We start from the raw sequence: 20,722 nt of genomic DNA, 5'->3' as shown, positions 1-20,722 counted from the left end.
TGGTAATACACAATCAGTTTGCCATTTTGCCTGAGAGAAGGTGATAATAACCATTTATAATCGTTTATAAGTCGAGGCCGAATCCAAACGACATAGACTCTGATCTGCCGTCGTTTAATGCGCCAGCAGATCAGGTTCTATGGTGTTCGCTCTGCTGATTACTCCTAACAAACTGCGTAGACCCTAATCAGATTGCACATTATGCTACGACAGACCTAGGTATGTGCAATTTGCAAATGGGCATGACTTATAAGCGAGGACAGACGGTAGTTGAAGGCCTTGAAATACGTTCTATATGTATAATGACAGCACAGATACAAGCTGATAACAATGATACTGCATTTATCTTTTCGTTAAAACGAAGTAATTTTTTTCTCCATCTGAAGTGCTTTTCGTAGCTCATTAAGATTAACGTAATATGTCCATTATAACAATGTTTTTTATCAAACCTTCACCAAAAGAAAAGATGCCATAGGAAAAATTCAATTCAATACACACTTGTACCAGATAACATTTTTAATTTTCTTGAAAGTTTATATACAACGGAGGTTTAAAGAGTTAAAGTTCACATTTAAGTCTGTATTATAAAACAACCAATAAAACAAAGAAAAAAGAACTCATGACTTAAATAAATTCCTCTACATAGATTATATATATATATATATATATATATATATATATATATATATATATATATATATATATATATATATATATATATATATATATATTGTATGTATGCATCCAGACGAAACATGAGAAAAAAACTAGTGATATGAATATAAAGTATCATTTTATCAATATATGTTATTTCCATCACAAAGGGAGGTGCAAATCTGATATGTCTATGAATAAAGATGAAGCAATCGGTGACACACTATTGATCACAAACCAAGATATACATATATATGATCCAAAAGGAAGCAGAGGTTCGCTCTGTAGTCAAGATGTTGCCTGGAGGTATGTATCCCGGTAAAACTAAATAGTCGGACAATTTATATACTGAACGTTATTTAGGGAACGGAAGTGAATACTGAGACCGGTTATATTTGCTTTCAGAATAAATCGCGTAATTTACGATTCTCCGGGATAATCTAGACGGTTGAAAGGTGTAAGTTGTCAACAAAATGACCAATTGATAAATCATGCAGGGCAACTTTAATGGCAGGCATAAGTTTCACATCGCCTACTCCAAGACTTTGTAGAAGAATAAGTAGGCCTGAAAATGAACTTTTCATAACTATATATGTAATTCGCTAGTGAACAGTCTGATAACCTCATAATACAGAAGGCTTTGATTCAGCATTAGGAATCATTCATACAAGATGTTTGTACCATGCTATTTCCACTTTTTCCTTTAGCAATTTTAACCACATTTTTCACCAAGAATGATTTTAAAGCTACTAATTTGAGAGAATCCTCAAATGAGCTGACGATTTCGGATTGAGAGAAATCGTTTTCTTCTTTTCAGAAGTTAATAGGACCTAAATTATTGTCAACAAAAAAGACCACCTGTTATACGTTTACTTTATGTAGATGTACTCAAATAAATATAACGGGAAACACATTTATTTTTGAATTTCCATCACCTAAATGTTGATTAGTCATTGTCCAAGATTCTGAAAATATATTTTCAAACGTCATTGGATCTAATGCACATCATTTTCATTTCGCATCACAGAGGTAGTGATGTCAAATGCGAGTTCGTCACTTCTGTATTTGTAGCACGCCTCATTGATATAGCAAGGAATATATGCATCCAATGGACGAGATGTCATCTGGCGTATCAAGATTTAAAATCAATCAAGTTCTTCCAGAAATCACGGTCGTCAGGTAACAGTGTAACTAATCTGATTGTATTTAACCAGAGTTATTAAGGGACTGTAAGCATCTGTAAATGGTGATCTTCATTGTATGGACCAAAGGTGAAGCTAATGGACTATGGCCAAACAAAAGCTAAAAGAAAAGAAATAATACTGGTTACTATATATCATTTTGACATATAGGCCGTTCAAATGGGACTTAAACATAATATAACGTCATTGGTTGTTCGCTAAATATTTCCTCCATTTTCATTCAATGAAAAGAATTCTTACAAGTACGCACAAACCACCCTAAGCGCAACACACCTGTACGTGCATACAGTTTGCTTTAGCAACATAAACTTGGTACATATTGATTCCTAAAAACATATAATTTAAAACACAGTGTGCATACATTTTATATTACACGTTATTAACAGTGCCTTGGTTCTCGAACGAAAGTCTGAACATGCTGGTTGGATCGTCAAAGAATGACGTAGAGAAAACCTTTGTGTCCATTTAATGGCAGGTTTGAAACGAGAACAGATGTTACCGGTGATAGACATCGACACACCTTATCCAGTAGATCAATACACCAACGTCATGGCAGAGTCAGTGCCTAAAGTGTATGACAAGACTTGCGTGTGTGTTGATTTAAAGGCCAGTTGACCAAAATTAGGGCACAATCCTGTCCAATGGCAGCATAAATGCGTGATTTAATATTTTGGTCCGTTCATGGCAGCATCTATCAAATGACTGTTGCGTCATAAGGTAAGGTGATAAATAACCGATGAACATTTTATACCAAAGTCATTTTGTACATGTGCAATGAAGTTTATTAAACATGTATTTTTCAATTAAAAAGTTTAAAAATCAATAATTTGGTGCCTGTATGCTTCCTTCTCTGGCAGGGCATGAAAGAAGTTTTATCCCAAACCTGAATAAGATAGTTTATTCATTATTCACTTCCACCTGTAAAAAGAAGATAGCATTGACATCATCACCAACGTTCTAAGAACTCTGTGTACGTTTCTAAACATTGCTACAGCGTCAAGAAACATGTGTATCTGAAGTTAGTTAGAATGTGTTTGGCCAAAAACGTTGTTTATTACAGGTGAGTATCACCACCTTTCTCTAAATATGTGAATTCTCCTGTCCACCTGATCTTTCACAAGCCCAACGGTAACTAAACATTCTTCCAACGTCGTGCACTATGAAAGAAGGTACGGTTTTAGGGAAATAAATGCAAATCAAAACTGAAAACTATGAAAGTAATCAGGAGAAAGAATCCCAATCAACATCGTCAAGACTGGCTCTACTCGTGTTATCTTGGAAGAAAACTCGTTAATCAATCAACTGAACAGGACGATATTGTTGGACAGAGGTCTATTAGCATGTAGACGAAATCAGAATCGCCAGAGAACGCATCTTATAAATAAAAAAACTGACCATTGCTGTTTGACGGTCAGATATTCTAATGACGGCATATAGATGGATTTTCGAGTTTTAAGTCAACCTTTTTCTGCCGTTCGATTAAGATTCGTCTCCAAAATAACCCAGAAAATACTGCCTGATATTTCAAGCTTTGCTAAGAGATTAAACTCAGTTTTATTTCCTAGTTTCGTTAAGATTTTTGGCTAATGTTTTCATTTCCGTAGAATTCATCTTGTCAACTTGATTGACTATTGGCTATATTACATCATCGATTTTAAAGAGGGACGCTCCTGTCTAGTCAGGATAGTTCTGTAAAACGGATGTTTTTGAAGAAGTAGGAGGCCCATTTAACTAATTACCTGCGTTCGAGACTTTTTCATCCATCAACAGTTCGAAGAATGTAATCTCAATTTCTTCGTTATACATCTTCTACTTTCGTTTCTTGTTTCTATGTTGCTTGTTCAACAGGTACGCTACTGCTTGTCATCCTGTATATTGTTGTGTGGCTCGTATTATACAGGTAGTGTTTCCATTTTTAAAATAATTCTCTCAGTTTCGCACTTGTCTAATTAAGGTTACCATGTACACTAGTCTTGGAAAGGTAAGATTTCCTAAGAATATGGTTCTATGAATACGATGAGGTTTATCTGAGAGTGTACTTTTTGATTTTATCCTTTATTATATTTCACTCCCCATTCTGTATATCCATTGAATTATTTGTTTACCGCCCTTTTAAATCATGTGATTTCATTCCTCTGTTCCGTCTTGGATAGAAATGGCACATCGCCATATTTAACCCAGCAAAATGACATCAATTTTGAAGAAAGGAAATTCTTACACCAAAAATAAATGCATTTCAAAACAACTTTTGTCATTGGAATTTAATAACGATTTGGTGCATTCCTTCAGGCATTCACAAAGAAGCTTTACATCTGTAAATTAGTTTCATAAACAGTAAAGCACGGGTGACTCTACTCTATTTTAGAGACTTAAGAAATCGCGTATAGGAGAGATAGCGAGCGTTTTCCCACAGAACTCCTCAAATTATGATTTTCATCTCAAAGTGATTAATGTACGACCATTCAAGATCTATGCTATGTAATTTGAGACTCTCTACCAGTATACCAAACGCCAACCAGGCAAAATAATGGACGTAATTAAGATTGTGCGGATATTTTAAAAATCTCATTTACTGTAGAAAGACGTTGTGTCGGTATAAGCATATCATATATTCACCTATACAAAGTCAAATTGCACGAACTACTACCGGACGGGGAAGGTTAGAACACATTATTATGATGAAGACCAATTAGGCTAGTTATCAAACGACACTGATTGCAACCAAGTTCCGAGGCTTGAAAAACATGAAGCTAATAGTATACGTTAACTTAGTTCTGAAAATATAATTGTAATGTAATTGTATACACCGCAGTGGCCGTAAATCTTAAGTCCCGCCCGTGACGTCCCACATGTTTCCTATCAAAGCTAATGTTTCTGACTCTGCTCTGCCAAGTGGGTAAGAGTTCTGTTATACGATTTTAATAATGTTCCAACATTCTAGTTTATAGCTAATAATGAACATATTTTGACAGCAGATATGAACGTATATGACGTGGTTTATATCATTTGAAATTTCTTAAATAGTACAACTTTCCATGACACCGTTCCGGTGGCCGTGTGGTTAAACCGTCCACTTCGGATGCGGAAGGTCGCGGGTTTGAACCCGGCCGAGCCATACCATAGACTTATCAAAATATTACTAACAGCTGCCTTGCTAGGCGCTCAGCATTAAGAGGCTAGTGTTAAGGCTGGTCGGCCTGGTGTCCGGATAATGTGACTGGGTGGGACTTGATACTACACGTCTGTGGCATGATGCCCCAGTGCTATACATCACTATAAACTGCCACACTGCAGACATTGTAGCGATATGACTGACAAATTTTACAAGCACCGTCAAAATTCCAAATCTCACACACACACACACACACACACACACACACACACACACACACACGCACGCACACACACACACACACACGCGCGCGTTTTCCATGTCACATAGGTAAGAATATACCTTGTACATCAATGTCTGTGATATTTCGTAAGTCTCTTATTACAAACAAAAACTGTGGTTTGTCGTTTGTCTAACAATCACCCAACCTATGTCAAGTAATGAACAATTCTGAATTATGCCAAATACAGCCATGCTTATACTTTCACTGTGATGTCAAAAATTAAGATGAATATATCTTGTTCATTTTTATTGGATAATTAAGACCTGGTTCATTATAAGAAATATGCATCAGACAAATATTGTATTTTTATCACAGTCTATGATAACACAATGCTGCTTGAATTAGCGTAGAGATGTGTCGTGAAATGTTTGCACAGTTTCTTAGGTAATTATCTTTTTGATCATTAATACTGCTGTTATTGCAAAACAGTTACTGTAAAATTAATAATTGATTAATAATAAAATAATGTGGATATGTATGACGACTGTCAAAGTATTATAACGTATTATGACGTAAGAATCATGGTTTCAAAATAGTTATATGAGTGGTTGCACTCATGTGTCATACCGTTATTACGGACGAAATATTTTCATACGAAAATATTTCGAAGACCTACATGCATGTACGAGTCAAGCAAAGGGCATTTACAATTTTTTTATTTCAACAATTAGTCCCAAGCTATTTCTAGGAGTATATTACATTCATAATACAAAAATAGATACATGTACTAATGCAGAACGGCATATGATTTCGTTAATTGTGCTTGAAAATAAAAAAAGACAAAAGGCGAAAACATAAGGTTGAGTATATCCGGACATACAGGGATTATGTGAATAGTCCAAACGAATTAAATCATTGGTTTATAGTGTGCGTCTATGACCTTCAAGATTAAGAAGGCAAGAACAGGGAAGTTATTAATAACTTGTATCTGCTATTTGAGACTATTTTGAAGAATGGCTTTTATCATTAATCACAGGGTTAGTATTGTATATTTCATGTCAGTTAGGTTGAAATACCGGGCAAACTAATCACGATTTTATTTTAACTTCGCAAACTGAAAAAAAGCCAATTAGAAATATTAATATTGATTAGGTCACATATGTAAATCTTTGTTTCTAACCATAGGCATCACTGTAAAGAATATTTCAGTCAGCGTATGACGTTTCGAAGGCACCAGGCAGAGATTCGATAGAGTGGAGCGAAAAATATTGTACAAGAGCTGTCATTCACGTATTAATAAGTGGTACAGAGGTTGTATACCATGGCATAACGAAAGGCAAGCATCTAATATATCAAGCACATTTAGGCGGAGAGATGAATACTGACAGTTACGAAACAGCGATCTGAGTCTCGGATACCCAATGCACTACATATAAAGCTTACACATTGTGTCATAAGTCATTCTCATAGTTCAGTCTTGTCAGTTATGCAACAAATATTTCAAAGCCAGTTTCGCTGATACGAATAAACCTATTTAAAAGACTGTGTCATGCTCCCATCGTTATTTTCAGCTTACATTCAAAATTAGTACAATGACAGCAATGTGAAGAAAAAAAATTAAGTATCTTCCTGCATGTACTTTTCCTTGCCTGACTCGCTATTTTCACATTTCTGGATTGCAAGGTAGGTGACAGAGATTATCTCTGCTTTTAATTCAAGAATATCCTACTCTCTTGATTATCTCATGGTTAATTGTGAGAGACAATTAAACCATTTCTTGTGTAACCTTTAATTAAAAAGATTGACCGACAGATAATATTAGCCCTCTCTCTCTCTCTCTCTCTCTATATATATATATATATGCATGCATGCATGCATGTGTGTGTGATATGCATCCATGTGTGTGTGAGTGCCTCTGTGTGTGTGCCCGTGTGTCTGTGTGTGAGGAAATGCCTAAAAAGAAAATGAATATATGAATACCTTCTTCTGTGTACATGTAAGCACATTGAATTCATCTTTGTTCTGTTATATGAGTGACAAAGAGTCGTTTAAGTGCCTTCCGTTACCTTATTAAATGGTGCGACCATATTCGTATCACGTGACATTCCGCCATTGCATTAATGATATCTCCTACTGCTTGCTACTTTAAAAACTGTATTGTTTTACACCTTTACTGTAAATATAATTTATTCGCACAAGTATTTAAGTCAACAGTGAATTGCTGTGAAGCAATATTTGGTGAATGGGGTACCCTAAATTTCATTGCTTTTACAATTTCGGTCCTTTAATAATTTCCAGTTAGTTTGTTGCATTCTTTTGTTACATCTCAACGCAGTTACTTATATGTGGTTATCTCTCATTTTTTAAAATATTTATACCATTTCCATATTTTTTATATATAATTCAGCAATTTTTTTAATCAAATTTACTGGAAATTGTTTTGAAGTTTTGTACCTTATTTATCACGCAAGCTTGTAATACTTTTAACTTTTGAACCTAAGCCTTCAATCACCTGGTTTATTTTAACAATATCACACGAGTAATTTATAAATGAATATATACAAAAATGCAAATGAATTAATTCAATACGTAATGAATTTAACAAATAATCACATCAATGAATGCAAAATAAATATTTCAAGGACACCGATGAAGTATGAGTTTGTATAATTCAAAATTTAAAAGCTATAAACTATGTGTGTTTTCCATTTTTCTTCGATTATTCCAAATAATTTTGCCTATCGCAATCATTATTTTACAAATAATGTAAATAAATCAAACAATGCCGTCTATTTTATCACAATGGAATTTCAGTATATTAAAGTACAGTTAAAACGTGGAAAAAATAACCTCAGATGATGAAAATATTTGTGACTCAAACAATTATAAAATCTTTTTCTCCACTTTTGTGAAATTATTTTTTTTAATTTTAATTTTTTTAAAACCATATCATTGACCAGCTTATTATAATTAGCCTGGCAGGAAAGTTATTTCTTCCGGAATCTTACTTGTATAGCAAATACGCTAAATGAACTGATATTTTAAAGTACTTTTTAAACAATACCGAATAAATGCTTCAATTTGTATGAAATGAAGGAAACTGACGATAAACAGTTTGCGATAACTTATGACACCGTAAAAGATAAAAACCTCCCGTGTTTCAAATGGATAATTTTTAGATCACTAGGGCATGTTTGGTCTCGTTTTATCAACAGATAAATTATACAAGTTCTGATACAATCTTCAAGTTAAAACGCTGGCTCTTTTAAAAAAAAATGCAAGTTGAAATATCATCTGATAACTTGTCTTTCTCTCATAATGTTGATAAATAATGCAAATATTCTTCACTACGTGTTTCCATTTCTCTGTTTTTGGACGGAAACAGAACGGATGTACTAACTGCATCTATTTTATGTACAAACATTTTTTATGTTTCTTTAGATTCCTTGGTGTTGATCTCTTATGAACCGTGATGTGTTTCCCTTCGAAATGAATTCATTTGATCAGTAGCTATTTTAACGCATCCTCCGTCAGGAATATATAAGCTTTAAAAATCAAGTAACATTCCAACATTAATTATTGATTAAAAAAAGCTAAGATAAAGAGAAATGCAAACGTTTCCAATCACGTTTCAATGCATTCTATTTTTTTCTACAAGAGCCATAACGATGTTAAAAAATTAAACATTTCATAAAATGTTCCCTTAAAAAAAATTAAGCAACCTGTGGTCTAGAATTTTATAATATCACATTGTGGATAAGCCAAAATTTGTTTTTGGTTCCACGTCTTTGTCAGAACGATTTAAATTCCATGTTTGGTGCAAAAACGAATGCACTCTGTGACTTAGCTGTAGAAAGTGGACAATGTGTACAGCCTAAATCGTGTTAATATACATTTGTACAACATTTTTATATCGGACTTATCCATATGTGTATTTAAACTATTGAATTTGTTTCAGAGCTATCTTTTGGTGTGATTTAGATTAATTGATGTAATTCCTCACAGGGTTCTGTCTGAAGATGATAATCGTGTTTTAATTTAGATCCGAATCATGAAATGGGTCATCGAGAGTCCAAACACATCATTATCCCTAGGTAGTATATAGAAGTGTCCATGAGTTGGTGGTTTAAATTATGATTACTATTTGACGAAGTCTCGGAACGTAATATCAAACGTTTTTCTTACACTTATCACCTTTAAGGCATGAGCCGTGTATTCGGGAGTGTCAGTCAGTTGGTCGAGATTTATAAGCAATTAGATATGAGTAGATTAGAAATTAAACATAATATCTTGGTAATTAACACTCGATAAAACTACAAGTGTGCCAACAGTGCAAATTCCAAAACATACACCATCAATGGTTTCTGTTCGACTTTGCATAACCATGCTGTATGAAGTTCTACCCATCGGATAATCTGTACGTAATATTGTTTATATAAATCTAGTGGATTAGAAACAATATATTATTTAGTATATGTTCCTCCCAAAACCGGAGAGATAGACGTGGAAACATACGTCCAGCTATTGTGAAGAATTGATTCATAAGGGACATCCTTCATATGCAGTCATATATAATCTTGCCGTCAGGAAGATAATGGCTTTGGCAAGATATATGCCTGAAGAAAGGACGGATACTAATCGATTTTTTATTTAAACATTTATCCATATCACCGTTATGTCAGTGGTAACCAATCGATTTATACAACAGACAGAATAGCTGGAGAGGTTTGAATGCAAAATTTAATGAGAATGCACACATAAGTCTATTAAATCCATATTGAAATTCTCTCCTAGGGGTTAGTAATTTATCATAATGCTTGTTCTCTCTTTCTACCACTATATATATATATATATATATATATATATATATATATATATATACACATACATATATAGAGAGACAGACAGACAGACAGACAGACAGACAGGGTGGGGGGGGAGGGGAGAGAAATCCGATAGACAGTCCTTGAAAAGGCCATGATGTGATCGTCCCACGACTTATCATAACTCAGATATTTTGTACAAAAGTTTAGTTGTTGCAGAATGCACAACGCTCTCGATCATTCTTATGCAAGGTCCATCGTCTGTTCTGATTTAAAAGAGTCCTGTTCGTCTTTTCTAGCTATATAAATTAAAATGTGTTCTTGTCCGGTTAGTCTATTCTAGCTATATAAATTGAAATGTGTTCTTGTCCGGTTAGTCTATTCTAGCTATATAAATTAAAATGTGTTCTTGTCCGGTTAGTCTATTCTAGCTATATAAATTGAAATGTGTTCTTGTCCAGCTAGTCTATTCTAGCTTTAGAAATTGAAATGGGTCCTTTTCTTGTTATGGCATTTTGGCTAGAGAAATTACAATGCTTCCTCTTCTTGTTAATATGTTTTAACTATAAAAATTGAGATGGTTCCTTTTCTTGTTAGTCTATTCTATATATAGAAATATTAATGCTTTCTTGTATAGTTAGTCTATTCTAGCTATGGATACAGTAATGCGTTCTTGTCTTGTTAGTCTATGATAGTTATATAACTTAACATATGTCCTTGCCAGAACTAAAATGTTATTTGCTTCCAATGCGGTGAAGAATGCACCGGCCTTGCATTGAGTTCTCTCAAGCGAGATTCTGTCTATAATCTGATATATGACGAGGTCAGTATTAAAATTATTTTTCGGTACTATTACAGTTGATACAACTGGAAACTACTAACGAAACATTAAACTGGATATTGTGTTATCATTTCTTCATTCCTTCCTTTGATCAGGACATCCACCCCATCATAAACGTACCAAACGATTCACACATCCATTGCTTAACGTAAGTCTTGAGTACTTAGCTATCTCGTCCTGTGTCTTTCCACAAGAACTCAGTCGTTTTGTATAAAGCGGAGTTCTGCTGGTGACCAGTAGCAGAAGCAACAAATTTAAACCCGTGAAAGTATGTGCCCATCACTCTCATCACGGTAGTTTTATATCTGAATCTGGACAGTCAAAAAATAAAAATAAAATTCCTTTCTTTAATACGGCATGTTATTCATTGTTTTCTGATATCCATCAATCACGTGATTCTTGAAGAACTTCGCATATTGGAACACGTTATGAATGAACTAGCGGACAATGGCTGATCTGACGGTAGGATTCGAAACCTCACCCTTTCAGTCACAAGTCGTGCACTACACTAACAACTTACTCACCGTTGCTCCAATCCATGTAGGACCCACAAAGAAGACAGCAGAATACACTGGTCAACAGTGAAATCATTACTGACTTGAAAAGGCCCTAATCTGTAGTATTTTGGTGTGCCGAACACGAATATAACCGTGAAAAATTTGTATTGGCTCTCGTTTTGAAGATATTCATATACCTCATTTTCTATGTTTCACTGTGTAAATTTCTCCAGTAGGACTGCAGCAACATCCGGAATAATGATGTAACATTGCATAATACCATCATGCTCACATCATCCACAGTTGATTGCATCATTTTCTGATGCAATGCAATACTAATGCCATGCGGCTGCTGAAGTAAGTTGACGTCAGCAGTGTACTATACATGTGTAGGCCTATTATACTAATGCCAGGCGGCTGCTGAAGCTGACGTAAGCAGTGTACTATATAAAGCCCAATCAGATAGGTTCAGCATTTAAAATATTTTAGACGTTGTGCGAGACAGTTCAAGCTACTGTTACATAAAACTTATTATTTTATCCATTTACGTACAGTAAAGAACAGTAATGCCTCGAAAGTGTGTTAATACCGCGGACAATTTTTGCTATATTTGTGGGGAAGTGACATTTGCCAACCAGAAGAAAAGTATCAATTCTCAAGTGAAGAAGGCATATCATCTTTACTTCGGATGCAAGGTTGGTGACCAAGACAAGCCTTGGGCTCCGCATATATGCTGTGCTACATGTACAACACAGCTTTCACAGTGGTTGAATTGCAAAAGGTCATCAATGCCGTTTGCAGTCCCAATGGTGTGGAGAGAGCCAAGCAACCACCTAAATGACTGTTACTTCTGCTTGGTTCCTCCTCTTTCCGGCGGAATAACGAAGCGAAAGAAGTCGAGAATAGTCTACCCAAACATTCCGTCTGCATTGAGACCAGTTCCACATGGTGAGGGACTTCCTATTCCAGAACCTCCAGCAGAATATTCTCTTGATTCATCTGACGAAGACAAAGGTGAGTCGACCTGTTCTTCTCCTGGTCCATCAGCATGCAGTGATCCAGATTTTCACTGTGGTGCATCATCAACCCCACACAGAATAACACAGGAAGAACTAAATGACCTGATTCGTGATTTGGACTTATCAAAGAACAAGGCAGAATTGCTAGGATCAAGACTCCAACAATGGAATCTTCTAGAAGAAGATGTCACAATTACTGCATATCGAAAGCGCCACCAGCAATTGGAGCCTTTCTTCAGAAAGGAAAGTAATATGATATTCTGTTCCGATATTGAGGGCCTCATGAATGCTTTAAAAATCACTCATGACCCACAAGAATGGAGACTATTTGTGGACTCTTCGAAACTGAGTCTCAAGGCTGTGCTTTTGCACAATGGAAACATTCTTCCATCTATTCCAGTAGCGTATGCTGTCCACATGAAAGAGACATACGATAACTTAAGGCAGCTACTGAATTCCATTGAGTATAACAAGTACAGCTGGCACCTCTGTGGTGATTTGAAGGTAGTTGCCCTTTTAATGGGACTGCAGCAAGGATATACAAAATACATGTGTTTCTTATGCGAGTGGGATAGCCGAGCAAGGGAAATGCACTACATGAGGAAGGAATGGACTCACAGGCAGAATGTAGCCATTGGAGAGAAGAATATCCAACACCCAGCTCTGGTTGAGGCTCAGAAAATCTTGCTACCACCCCTTCACATCAAACTAGGTTTGATGAAGAACTTCGTGAAAGCCATTGACCGGACTTTGCCAGCATTCCGATACCTGCATGAAAAATTCCCTCGACTCAGCGAAGCAAAGATTAAAGAGGGAGTTTTTGTGGGTCCTCAGATTCGAGAGCTTTTCAAAGATGACCGGTTCAACAACTTGCTGGAAGGTGACGCGAAACAAGCATGGAATGCTTTTCGCCTAGTTTCTACAAACTTCCTCGGAAATGTTAGGGCAGAAAACTATAAGGAACTAGTAGAAGACATGTTGATGAAGTATAAGAAACTTGGCTGCAATATGTCTCTAAAGATTCACTTCCTTCATTCCCATTTGGATTTCTTTCCTAGCAACTGTGGTATTGTTAGTGATGAACACGGCGAACGTTTTCATCAAGATATCGCAACAATGGAACAAAGATACCAGGGAAAATGGTCCACTACAATGCTGGCTGACTACTGCTGGACACTCCTCAGAGATGCTCCCGAACAGCTGTACAAGAGACAGGCGAAGAAATCTAAGATGTAGTCAATGACTTGATTTTTTATAGGTAGGCTATTACAGTTGACCTTTTACTATTGGAATGCATTTCGTTATGTAAACATTAATTTCTTGCAGATTACAAAAAAACTAGAGCCAATTTTGCAATTTGACTGTCATATTCGTGTTCAGCACATAAAAATTGATAAGAATTGACTAATTTTATTTCAGTAACATGACTTTTGTAAAAATTTGTTGTCCAGTGATATCGTTCTATGATACCTATTGGACAGTAGAGAACTAATATGTTTTGCTTTATTTGGTCCCCCTCGTCACATAATTACCGCGCCCATATCCACCAAACAGCTGGGGAAAAAACATAAGCATACGATTCGATAATTTTGTTGTTAAATTCTAACAACAGTTTTATGCCATACAAATGAGATTTAATCCGTTCTGACTAACATCACACATGTAACGAAGAAATGTCTCCTGTGTATGTCAAACCTTTAAAATTGTATGGATAACGAAATTGCAATATCGTTTTCAGAACTGCTCAGGCAATTATAAAACAATACAAATAATAAAAATATGGAAGAAATAAAGACTGGCAAGGCAGGCAATATTAACGAACCACATAATACAATGACTGATTTGATTACTTGGAAGGATTATGAAGAGAGATTGGTGAGTTGTTTCTTGAGGAAGATATCTTTATGCAATTTGCAAACTTCGACTGGTTTAGTAAAACTCTTCCTAAATAAAATAATTTATTTAAAAAAATACATAATTTAAGTTTAGTTAATATACTAAAAGTTTCATCAGAGTATTTGTGGATTACAAACTATTATCATACCGATATAATATGAAGTAAAATCAAATGATAGAAGCCTGCTAAATTTGCTTCTTGACGTTCAAGAGCTTAAAACAACATTATCTGCAACAGCTTGAGCAGCTGTTGCAGATAATGTTATAAACTCTTGAACATCAGGAGGCAACTTTAGTAGGCTTCTAACATTTGATTTTACTTTGGATTATATCGGTACGATAAGAGTCATTTTATCATTTTAAAAAGAATTCGTGCTTGATCCGGTTTCTAAGTTAGTAACGACTACCATATGCTGCGCGTGTTGCTCGGCAAATTTAACTAACCAGAACTCCGTGACTATGCATTAGGGAATATAAGAAACTGACTCCACGGTCTGTATTACAAAAAGACATATCACAGCAAAGTGAAAACAAAAAGTCATTTTGTAAACCAGAAGTAAAAACTTCGGTAAGGAGGCATGAGATAGTTTCGTAAATTGGCCCCTGCCAAATTTCTTAAGCTATTTCTCAGCTGTTATTGTGTACTAATGAAATATATGGCTATATTTGTGAACTAGGTGTTTCGGGTTTGTGTTGTTCGTGAAACTGATGTGAGCCATGCACACTTCCCAAAGATACTTTGCAGTATGTAGACAGTGTAATATAAATAGACAGATCTGAAAAATAGCTAGTCACCATAGCAGTACACATGTGTGTTCAGGGCGAGTAGATCATTTCAAAAACGGCTTGGATGGCAACTATTTTCAATTGCATCAGCCTGTTTAACACACCTTGGAAAAGGGCTTGTGTTTGCAATGTAAGCATCACAAAGTGTCAGAAATGACTTTATAACGTGAAAATTGCAGATATAAATTTGGGGTTGAGTGCACAAACACTTTTTTATGAACCACCATCGACTTCTCTTATCAAGTGAATACCATTCCTATGCTTTGTTTTAATATAGCTATTTAAAAAATGTGGACCTTTTTGACCTTACTTGTGTATTCTATTTTGAATGTTTTTTTGTACTAAGCAGGTGAATGCAGCATTAAATTTATGCATAAAAACTGTGAATGGCACCCTAAGTATTAATTCGTCATATCAAAAGTCAAAGTAGTTTCTCGTCCGCACACTTTTTTCATCTAATATTACCAAAATAATTCAGATTGTTGTAATCTAACTGAATTTTCTGACATGTGACTGGTTATAAACCGTCTAATGATACATATGTAGAATTGTTTACACGTCGTTAAGACGTTTGGGTTCTACTTTCCTTTCCCAGTTAGCTTCCAGTGCATATTAAGTACAGCTTTGTCTGTAACAACTCCTTACACAATAATAATAATAATAATAATAATAACAACAACAACGACAAGCATCCTCCACACTACTACCACAGGTCAAAATTTTGAGCCATATATAAAATCCACGAGCGGAAGTTAAGAGAATATAATCACACAGACCTTCATGCACTAACCTCCGTTGTCGAACAAAGAACATGGCAGGCCTTATGAGACATTCTACATTATAGAATGACTGCATTTTTGCTTCGACAATATATTCAACAAGCTGTTAGTGAAGGTCATGGTCATATGATGTGAGAGCAAGGGATCTCCAATAAATGGACACGATTTTGGTTTTGAAAGACCGAATGCGCAGAAAGCAAGAACATCTGATTTTAAAACAAGAGGTACGTGAGGCACACTCAGAATTGAAAATTAGCAGTAACCTGTTAGAAGTAAAATCATACCGAGAGACAAATGTTCCTCAAATCACTAACACAGCCTGCTCTGGCATTCTACCCTATCAATAATACTAAATAAGAGTTGTCGACCGTTGGCTAGTCTTGATAGGCTGGGTTAAGTATTCTGGCACAGTGTGAAGAGACTACGTAAAATCGATTGCTTTGTTGATGACACCTGCTGATTGATTTGACAACATAAAGGAGGAAAATAATAATTTAAACGATCATGATTGGGTATTTATTTGTTATCTAATAAATCATATAGATAACATTAAGGCATGAGGACTTTTTTTACTGTGTGAGTGATTAGGTAGAGAATGTACAATTCGATAAATACCCAACTATGGTTGTTTAATCCCATAATGATTTGTAGTCTTCAATGATAAGACAAGCCAACTCAGTAAAGAACAGTGCGATTTGATGTATTTTAGTAACATGTTTTAACTTTCCCATAATGCGGTTCCGCAATACAAGTTATGATGGTAGAGGAAAGATCAGTCTTACGTTGAAAATAAGAACATGTGTTAATCCTGTCATTGAAATAAATAAAACATAGACGACAACATAATTTGTATAATTAAATAAGAGCAAAACAAGTTGAACATAACAATTCTTAGGCACGATCCTTCTACGTAATTTGAATTTCCATACTTCGAATGACAGCACGGTCCAATGCAACACGGTATATGTCATTGCCCTCCTTGACAACACGATCCCTGACAACAAGGTTCTGGCAAACAGTTGCTTGTCGTGTCATAAACATAATCATACAAAAAATGTAGTCATGAGACCAAAATCAATTAATACCTGTGTCTAGATGTAGAATATAAAGCTAACATAAAATTAGAATAATGGTTTTGCAGGTACATAAAATACACAATTGATTAATTACGACACCATGCCACACATGCTTGTCTCCACTGTTTACACCAGCCTTTAATTTCGACTCATTTGGTAAGATCAAAACTAAATATCACCTTCGTAAAAACGTAAATATTTTAACACCGTAGCAAGTACCATTTCTAATTTAGTGAAATCTCCATCAAAATATATTGTGGTAAAGAACCGCAAAAATTGTACGCACTCATAAAGTTTACTCGCAAAGAAAAGTAATATCATTATAGACCCAGTGTTCAGTCTAGACAACTGGTTCATGCTGTTGACTAAAACTAGTGCTGAGTTGCTAGACATGAAATACAGGTATCTTAGTTATAATTTCATCTAAGCAAACCCCGTTAGTCGGTGTAAGAATATAAAACGTCGCAACAGCACACGTGTAATTGAATTAAAACATCGAAGAATACTGGATAAAGCATCCTTTTAGTGTCATTTAGACTTTAATATCAAAGTATTACCGCTGATATTGCTATACCTGTAAATACGTTGGGTAGTAATATTTTTATGAATAAATGATTGTTTCATATAAAGGTGAATAGCTATCTAATTATACCTAATGTATCCAGATCCGTTACATTATGACCAATCTAGACGATATCCACATTACACATTTATATACCGAAGCCAAGTTCATTCAGTCATTATCCCCTATTGTTATGTTTGTCCTGTTTATTTGATCAGAAAATAAAATAAAGCTATGTTAGCACATACTTTTTAAGAGATTGGTTATGCTTGTTGTTAACTCATTAACCCCTGGAGGTTTTTTTCGTTTTCCCCTGAAATGCGAGTAGGAAACACATTTTGTGGGCTATTTCTGAATACATCCTAATACATCAGCTTCCAAGTGATTTCCCATTAACTTAATGCCCAGTTGTGTTAGAAACGTCGTTTTTCGTTGGCTATTTGGCTCGCGCATGAGCAGAAAGATAAAAGTTGGAGTTTTATTTCTTTTATTTTTTTTTTTTTGTTGTTGCTTAACAGACCAATCATTTTCGTATCGAGACCCCTCTTTATTCCAAATTCCCCATCTTATCCTACTGTTTGCAAAGGTTCACCTGTCTGTGTGCAGTTCAGACCGGTCTGCCTTAGATCTGATGCAAAACGTCTAAAGTCCAGAGACAAAATCGGATTCCGACCACGGGCGAATTTTGGGTGAAAAAAAATCGGTTCCGAAAAATTAGGTTTTTCCCTATGTATTTTGTACTGCAACTAGAACTTCCAGATTATTTGGCATCAGTGTAGAGCTGCATCTGTCTACCTTTCTATAATACAACCAACTTTAGTGTATCATACATGAACTTGAAGCTACAGAGCTCGGCAGTAGGCTACTGCCTCTTTCCACGTACACGCGGCGCCAGGGGTTAATGAATTAATATGAAACATATCCCGTTTAGACTATCTTAATGTCAATGACTTGCATCGATTTACGTGTATTTTAATATGAAACAACGCGTTAAGACTACCTTTAAGTCAACGACTTGCATCGATTTACATGTATTTTAAGATGACAAACATCGTTTTGAGACTACCTTAACTTGCATTGATTTACATGCTTTTTAAGAGGAGAGACATCTCGTTGAGAGTACATTAACTTCAACTGTTTGCATTGATTTACATGCTTTTAAAATGGAAATACCTTAACTTCAACGATTTGTCTAGATTTGCATGTTGTTAAGATGAAAAACATCGCGTTGAGACTACCTAAACTTCAATAACCTGCATCGATTTACATGTTTTAAAATGAAATACATCGCGTTGAAATTACCTTAAATTCACCGATTTGCAACGGTATAAATATCTATTGAATCATTGGTGTTAGTATTCTCTATAAAATAATGTGTCTCCATCCTCCTGGACGATTTATAGATGACGTGTGTCAAAGTCGTCTAGTCTTTTTATTTATTTCAAAAATATCATAACGAAATGCACGTAGCACGATGTAAAGTGGAATACATTTCAAACAAAGGATATTATTAGACGAGCTTAAACAATTAATTGATAAGATTCACATTTTTGTCAACTGCAGGTTGTGATAACCAGTGCACATTTGGTTATTTTCCTTTAAAATGTTACACACGCGCATATTGTATTCATGTAAATTCCAATCAAACAATCATGACCTTCTTATAAATCGGGCACGTATATGATACATGTTTAAATTCAAATTAAAAATATCATTCTAACTTTTCTTTCACTGGGGATAAAACAAATAAGTATTCTTTAGTTGAAACGGGTAGTATGGTCATTATATTCCACGTGTAGTAGATAACGGCGTAATTAGTATCAGTGCTTGCTTTAGCCCTAAGAAGGACAATATACAACATGTGCCAAATTCAATTCGTTTCATGAACAATCATTTTACAACTGAAAAGACTAATCTATGTTTGAAAATATTTGCTGCTTTCCATATAACCATAAAGCAATTAGAAAGGATGAAATAAGTGTAACATAATAGCAGAAGCCCCGTTCTGCCAACATGTCATTTCGTTTGCATCATTGATATATGTCAAAATGTATGGATCTGCTGAAAATGTTCCAGACTGCGAGATGGAGTACCATGCGCCAGTTTTTTTGTGTGTGGTTTTTTTTTTTTTTTTTTTTTTTGCAATGCGGCCATCAAATGCTGAAGGAAAACAATTGCTGAATCAATTCAGGATAAGCGTGTCTAAAGCAATTCATTCCTCTAGAGGAAATCAAATCTTTCTTTCTTCATGTGGCAGAAAGTTTATCTGTATACCCAATAAACAAGGAGAAATAGATATATATTTTAGTTAAATTTCCATAAGAAATTATTATGTCCTATTTTTGTTCCCCCAGAAAAGAAGTTTCTGGTTGAATTGAATATCTTAAGAAAGCATAAGATATTGACTGTGGCAAATGACCAAGGATGACCGCCGCTTGACCCCTGAGAGATGAGTTACTGACTAAAATCTATCAGAAATCAAAGTCTTGGATCAATCCTGAAACAACGCGGCTAGAGAATTAGGTTATTATTAATCTTTAGATTTCAATTTTTTCAATTACATTATGTTTTACAAAATCATATAAAACTTCAAATTTCTCGAAGAAGAAACTTAACTAACTGCATAAATTATCACAAAGATGGTTTGTTCTGAATTTTGTCATAGTTGACAATTATAACATAAACTATTACTCATTATTTTCGTATCTTCTGGATCCGCACAGTTGTCAGATGCATACTCTGCAAACAATGCAGTTAATACGATCACCGCTCACATCCACGAAATATTTTATACAGTACACTGAGCTTTCAAGAAACTGCAGAGTCTAACAAATATATATGTCTTCCGATATTTAAACAAAAATGATGGATGCTTTTCTTTTCTCAGCACAAGGCATTATAATGATAATATAACATATATTGTATCATTTTTCGCTAGGGAAAGAACTATTTTTAAATCCCTGAAAGCAGATATATAAAGACATAATAATCATTAGCTCTTGCGACAAAATGTATGAAAGAAGTTCAGTATACATGAACTTTTCTCTTCACACTCTTAACGCAATGGAATGAAAATGGTGAATGAGTGTAGAAAAGCACACTCACTATTTCTTTTAAATAACAAGAGTCGCACTTAAATAAAGTCCCTATCAAAAGCGCTTGATGGCTTCCTTTCTTATCACTTATATTTTGCATACATAAATAAGAATTGTTTCGACAATTCTGATTTTTTAAGGATAGAAAGACTCTTAC

General features: G+C 35.0%; 1 protein-coding gene across 1 annotated transcript in view; it reads right to left on the bottom strand.

Annotated features, from left to right (window-relative positions):
- Positions 1-20,722, bottom strand: part of LOC149802848 (neuropeptide SIFamide receptor-like) — a 41,326-nt gene that overhangs the window by 9,500 nt on the left and 11,104 nt on the right. The window lies entirely within an intron of this gene.

This window comes from Sinohyriopsis cumingii, chromosome 3, assembly GCF_028554795.1.
Source record: "Sinohyriopsis cumingii isolate HCF-2022 chromosome 3, ASM2855479v2, whole genome shotgun sequence".
In the NCBI taxonomy this organism is placed as follows: domain Eukaryota; kingdom Metazoa; phylum Mollusca; class Bivalvia; order Unionida; family Unionidae; genus Sinohyriopsis; species Sinohyriopsis cumingii.
The sequence above is the reverse complement of the archived record's forward strand: the minus strand, read 5'-3'. Positions and strand labels throughout refer to the sequence as shown.